Raw genomic sequence first — 6,002 nt, forward strand, 5'->3', positions numbered from 1 at the left:
GTTTTCAAGCCCATATGCTCGCCGGGCTAAGGTAGCTCAATGATAGAACAACAGTGACTGTCCAGCTGATCGAATTTGGTCTGTCCTTAATGAAGCAACGACCTTATTATCTTGGGTGTGCCCCCCAACACACGCATATAGCCGGTCATTGCTTCATTGTGGTACGCAAGCCCCTTCACCGCGGCAAGGTAACGATCACGAAGGGGAATTGACACTTGTACATGCCTTTTGTTTTGTTGTTGCAGCAGCAGTGCTGCCAGAAAAATTAGGCAGGCATGTACACACATAAGAAAAAAATATTATTGTTTTTGTTAGCGACCACTGCTAGCAGCGGCCTTAAAAATTCAGGAATCCACCTGGTGTGCTGGACCCTGTTGGTGGTGGCAGAAAAGGCAGTCAAGCGGCCCGCAGGCAGAAATGCTGTGTGGGGACCGACTTAGTCTTGGGGCAGGCAGTCACACGACGTGCAGGCAGAGATGCTGTGTGCGGGGACTGACTTGGTCTTCGGGCGGGCAGTAGCCCTCCAGGATCCATGCCTCATTCATTTTGATAAAGGTGAAGTACTGAACACTTTTTTGACCTAGGCGACTTCTCTTCTCACTGACAATGCCTCCAGCTGCGCTGAAGGTCCTTTCTGACAGGAGGCTTGAGGCAGGGCAAGCCAGAAGTTGGATGGTAAAATGTAACAGCTCTGGCCACAGGTCAAGCCTGCGCACCCAGTAGTCCAGGGGTTCATCGTTGCTCTGAATGTCTACATCCGCAGTTAGGGCCAGGTAGTTGGCTACCTGCTGGCCGAGGCGTTGGTGGAGGGTGGATCCGGAAGGGCTAAGGAGAGGCGTTGGACTAAAGAATGTCCGCATGTCCGACATCACCATGAGATCGCTAGAGCGTCCTATCCTTACCTGTGTGGAGATGGGAGGAGGATTACTGGCAGTGGCACCTTTATTCCGTTGTGCTGTGACATCACCCTTAAACGCACTGTAAAGCATACTTGCCAGCTTGTTTTGCAAGTGCTGCATCCTTTCTGCCTTCTGGTGATTTGGTAACATCTCCACCACTTTGTGTTTATACCGAGGGTCTAGTAGCGTTGCCACCCAGTACAGGTCATTCACCTTGAGTTTTTTTTATACAGGGGTCCCTCAACAGGCTGGACAGCATGAATGCCCCCATCTGCACAAAGATGGATGTCGACCTACTACCCATCTCCTTCTGCTCTTCCTCAGTGATATCAGGTAAGTTCTCCTCCTCCCCCCCAGCCACGAACTATACCACGGGAAAGTTGAGCAGCACAAGCCCCCTGTGACGCCTGCTGCAGTTGTTCATCCGCCTCCTCCTCCTAAAAAAAACACCTTCCTCATCTGACTCTTCTTCCCCAGACGACTCTTCCTCCTCCACCCCCTCCTCTGTGCTGCCGCAGGTGTTGATGACAAATCTTGTTCTGGTTGTGATGGTGGTTCCCACAACTCTTCCTCCTCTTCCTGTTCACGCTCGTCCACAGCTTGATCCACCACTCTATGCATGGCACACTCCAGGAAGAAAGCATATGGGATCAAGTAACTGATGGCATCTTCACTGCGACCCACCAGGTTGGTCACCTCCTCAAATGGACGCATGAGCCTGCAGGCATTACGCATGAGTGTCCAGTACCTCGGCAAGAAAATGCCCAGCTCCACAGTTGTCACACACCATGTTGCCGATCTCCAGTTAGTTCGGGGTCAGTCACAGATCCACCTGTTTGTTCAGAGCAGCCAGGAGAGCTGCTTCAGTGTGACTCTCGGCTTTGAGGCAAGACATGTCCAAGATGGCGTGACACCGTCGTACCTGGCATGCAGCATAGACCCTGGTGAGCTGGGGGTGTGTAGTTGGAGAGGAGATCGCAGCACCAGTAGAGTAGCACTGCCATTTAGCCACAGGTGCAGTGAAAAGTGATGCACTGACTGCTGGTATATAAAACAGCGTGCGGTCACACAGATGCAGTGAAAGGTATACAGTGACTGCTGGTATAACAATGTGCAGTCACACAGGTGCAGTGAAAGGTATGCAGTGACTGCTGGTAGAACAATGTGCAGTCACACAGGTGCATTGAAAAGGTATGCAGTGACTGCTGGTATAACAATGTGCAGTCACACGGGTGCAGTGAAAAGGTATGCAGTGACTGCTGATAGAACAATGTGCAGTGACTGCTGATAGAACAATGTGCAGTCACACAGGTGCAGTGAAAGGTATGCACTGACTGGTATATAAAGCAGTTTGCAGTCACACAGATGCAGTGAAAGGTATGCAGTGACTGGTATAATACAATGAGCAGTCACACAAGTGCAGTGAAAAGGTTGCAGTGACTGCTGGTATAACAATGTGCAGTCACACTGGTGCAGTGAAAGATATACACTGACTGCTGGTATAATACAATGTGCAGTCACACAGGTGCAGTGAAAGGTATACACTGACTGCTTGTATAATACAATGTGCAGTTACAGATGCAGTGAAAGGTATGCAGTGACTGGTATTACAATACAATGTGCAGCTGTCACACAGGTGCAGTTAACAGGTATGCACGGACTGGTATATAAAACAATGTGCAGTCACACAGGGGCAGTGAAAGGTATGCAGTGACTGGTATTACAATACAATTTGCAGCTGTCACACACACAGGTGCAGTTAACAGGTATGCACGAACTGGTATATAGAACTACATGCTGTCACACAGGTGCAGTGAAAGGTATGCAGTGACTGGTATCACAATATAATGTGCAGCTGTCACACACACAGGTGCAATGAAAAGGTAGGCACTGAATGTGCTGGGCCTGGCACAGTATAGCAATTAGCAAGGGCCAGCTGCAGACAGGGCTGTATATGCAAGTGTCAGTGGGCCACACACACACAAAAAAAAAACACATCACAAGAACATTAGCTCTCAAAAGAGCTGTTTTGGGGTGCTTTTTAGCAATAAATATCAGCAAGGAGCATGCTAACAAGAGCCTAACTAAGCTTTCCCTATCTCTGCAGCAACCTCTCTCCCTTCTCTCTCTAAAACTGCAGCACACAGAGTGAGAAAATGGCTGACACTGCTGCCTTTTATAAGGGGGGGGGGCCTCCAGGAGGGAGAGCACTTTGATTGGCTGCCATGTGTCTGCTGACTGTGATGTAGAGGGTCAAAGTTTAGCCCAATGATGTAGTATAGGGGGCAGGTCAAATTCACATAAAGTTCACGTTCAACCACAAACACGAACTTGCATTGTTCACGCGGACAGGTTTGCATGCAAACCGTTTGGGCCATCTCTACTGGAGGACCTCCACGGGGTACCCCAGCATCAATCCCCAGGTGAGACCTCTCCATTTTAGCCTTGTTTTGGTTTAATCTGCAATCACAATGTGCGCTCCTTTTTTCCTTTGACTTTTCCACATATACATAGCAGCATTTACCCCCACAAATGAAATGCTTCACATGATGGGGAGATGAATAATGGACTAGGAAGAATACACAACTTTGCACCTGGAGCACAAGCACAGAGGATCCCTTGCAGGGAACACTAAAGTCAACTGCCAGCATGACCAAGTGGTTAGACCCCACCATTTCCTCTCTTGGCTCAATGACTGTCCATCGTCTGATGTGGTAGCACCCTCAGATCCTTCTCTCCCTGTATCCACCTGCTCTATTTCCAACACTGCACTCCATTGGCATGCACGTTGACCAATAGGAAGGAAAGGAGACGGGCGGCAACTTGTGACCTCTTATTTCAGCTGGGGACTTATGATGTGCTAGCAATGGCAACAAGGCGTCAGTGTGTGTCCACAGAGATGACTCTGAGTGCCACCTTGGGCACACATTCAGTAGGTTCACCACTGTTGCTTTAGGTTATATAATTCACACCTGCCTTTCTAACCCATACGATTCTCAACTTAACAGTCTTTGGAAGAGGTGTTGGGTGTTCTTCAAGGTTCACCAGATGCACATCTGAGTGTAATTATCATGATAATCCACAGAACATCTCTGCTTATCCCTAAAGAATAGTGTTCTCCTTCTTTTAATTACATATGTGGAGTATAGTTTAACTGTAAGCCAAGAGAAGCAATTTACTCGACTTGATATATAAAATTGCATACATGTTAACTGTCATTATTACTGACAAAACATTGAATGGCTGGTATTTCCCAGGACTATGGAGGACTGAACTACATAATATGGGGAAATAATTCAGCTTTGAAGTGTGCCTCATAAATTTAATGTATACAGGTTTGTTTTTTTAATCTTTGTGTTTCGTACTAATTAAGGTAAACATAGAACAAAAACTGCGAGATAGAGGTGTGGATGGGTATGGCCCGATTCATCACAAATACAGCTATTTACTTGAAAGTATCAAAACATCTTTATTAATCCAATAATATAATTCTTAAAACATCCTAAAACATGTGCCCAAGAAACAGAATCACCCCCCCTCCCATCCCAAGCTTCCCACAGCCTGTGTTTACTGCTACCTAAAGGTCTACACCTCTGTATAATGAGCTCATATAATAAAGCATGGAATACCCCAATGCTTATGTAGCTAAACCAAGTCCAGTTTGTAGATAAGTAATATCACACAGAATTGATGGAAATTGTATAGTTAACATCAATAGAGATGATCAGGCGTAAAAATGTTAGTATGCAAGCAAAGCAGGCCAAACTGTAAGCTGTAATGACCATTAGTGGCCTCACTGCCAATTCAGTAACCAAGCAACAATGCCTTAACAACTAGCCGACCATGTCACGCCGATGGGCGTGGCTGGGGCGGTAGCCCCAGGACCACCAATGGCGATCGGTGTAAGGTCCTGTGGGCGTGTTTTGCTGGAGATCGCGCGCGCTGATGCGTCGCAAACGCCACTAGGAGACTGTTAGACGGTAAAATTACATAGTCTATTTACATAGTACAGTGCTAGGAGGAATGAGAGCAATCAGCTCTCATTGGCTGAAGCCTATGACAGCCGATCAATGTCATAGGCTGGCTAACGGAGGGAGGGCGGGGAAAATTAATTATAAATAAAAATCACTTATTTATTAAAAAAATATTTATAAAACAATAAACAAACACCCTGGGAGCAATCACAGCCCACCAACAGAAAGCTCTGTTGGTGGGCAGAAAAGGGGGGGGGATTAATTGTGTGCTGAGTTGTACGGCCCTGCAGCAAGCCCTTAAAGCTGCAGTGGCCTAATTAGTGAAAAATGGCCTGGTCTTTGGGGGAGGGGGGGGGGGGGGTAAAGCCTGTGGTTTTGAAGCGGTTAATTAAGTAAACATTTTATTTATTTATTTTTTGATTAGGTAAATATGATTCAGCATATTGCATATACAAGTTTTATGCTTTTTGCTAGCAGCCAGGATCCTATGCAGGATGAGCTATTTGAGGGCAATTTTCCTGTCACATTAGGATGATGGCAGCACATAACAGGAGTTATTGTTCTATCTTTTTATTTTAAGTATTTCTTCCTTTTTCTGCAGTCACTGGGCATTTTAACTGGAATCCAGCAGTGGAAATGGGGCAGGGGTTAGGGTGTGCATGGTGTACCCTGCCCCATTTCCACTGCTGGATTCCAGTTAAAATGCCCAGTGACTGCAGAAAAAGGAAGAAATACTTAAAATGATGAAAATGTGCAGGAGAAAAGCAAAAAGTGTGCTGTAGCATATCTGGATGATACTATTAACACCTACACAGTTTCTCCAGGATCAGCAGCGGCCATTTTCAAGTCTTGTTTGTTGTGAGGGCTTTACAATAAATCAATACACAAGCCAGGTGTAAAACTAGGGGGGAGCAGGCCCTGCAACTTCAGGGGGGCCCAGAGGTGTGGGCAGAAGGGGGGGGGACACACCAACTACTAACCTTTCCTTTCTCTGATACTTTAGATCAGGAGTTTTTATGGCTACATGTGATGGCCACTCTTGTTTTATGAGCCTTGTAAGATGGGCCCCCAGGCTGTAAGGGTGACCAAGAAGAGGCAAAGGAAGGGTTGTGAACATTGCCTCATCAAA

The sequence above is a fragment of the Hyperolius riggenbachi genome, chromosome 12 (assembly GCF_040937935.1).
Source record: "Hyperolius riggenbachi isolate aHypRig1 chromosome 12, aHypRig1.pri, whole genome shotgun sequence".
Taxonomy (NCBI): Eukaryota; Metazoa; Chordata; class Amphibia; order Anura; family Hyperoliidae; genus Hyperolius; species Hyperolius riggenbachi.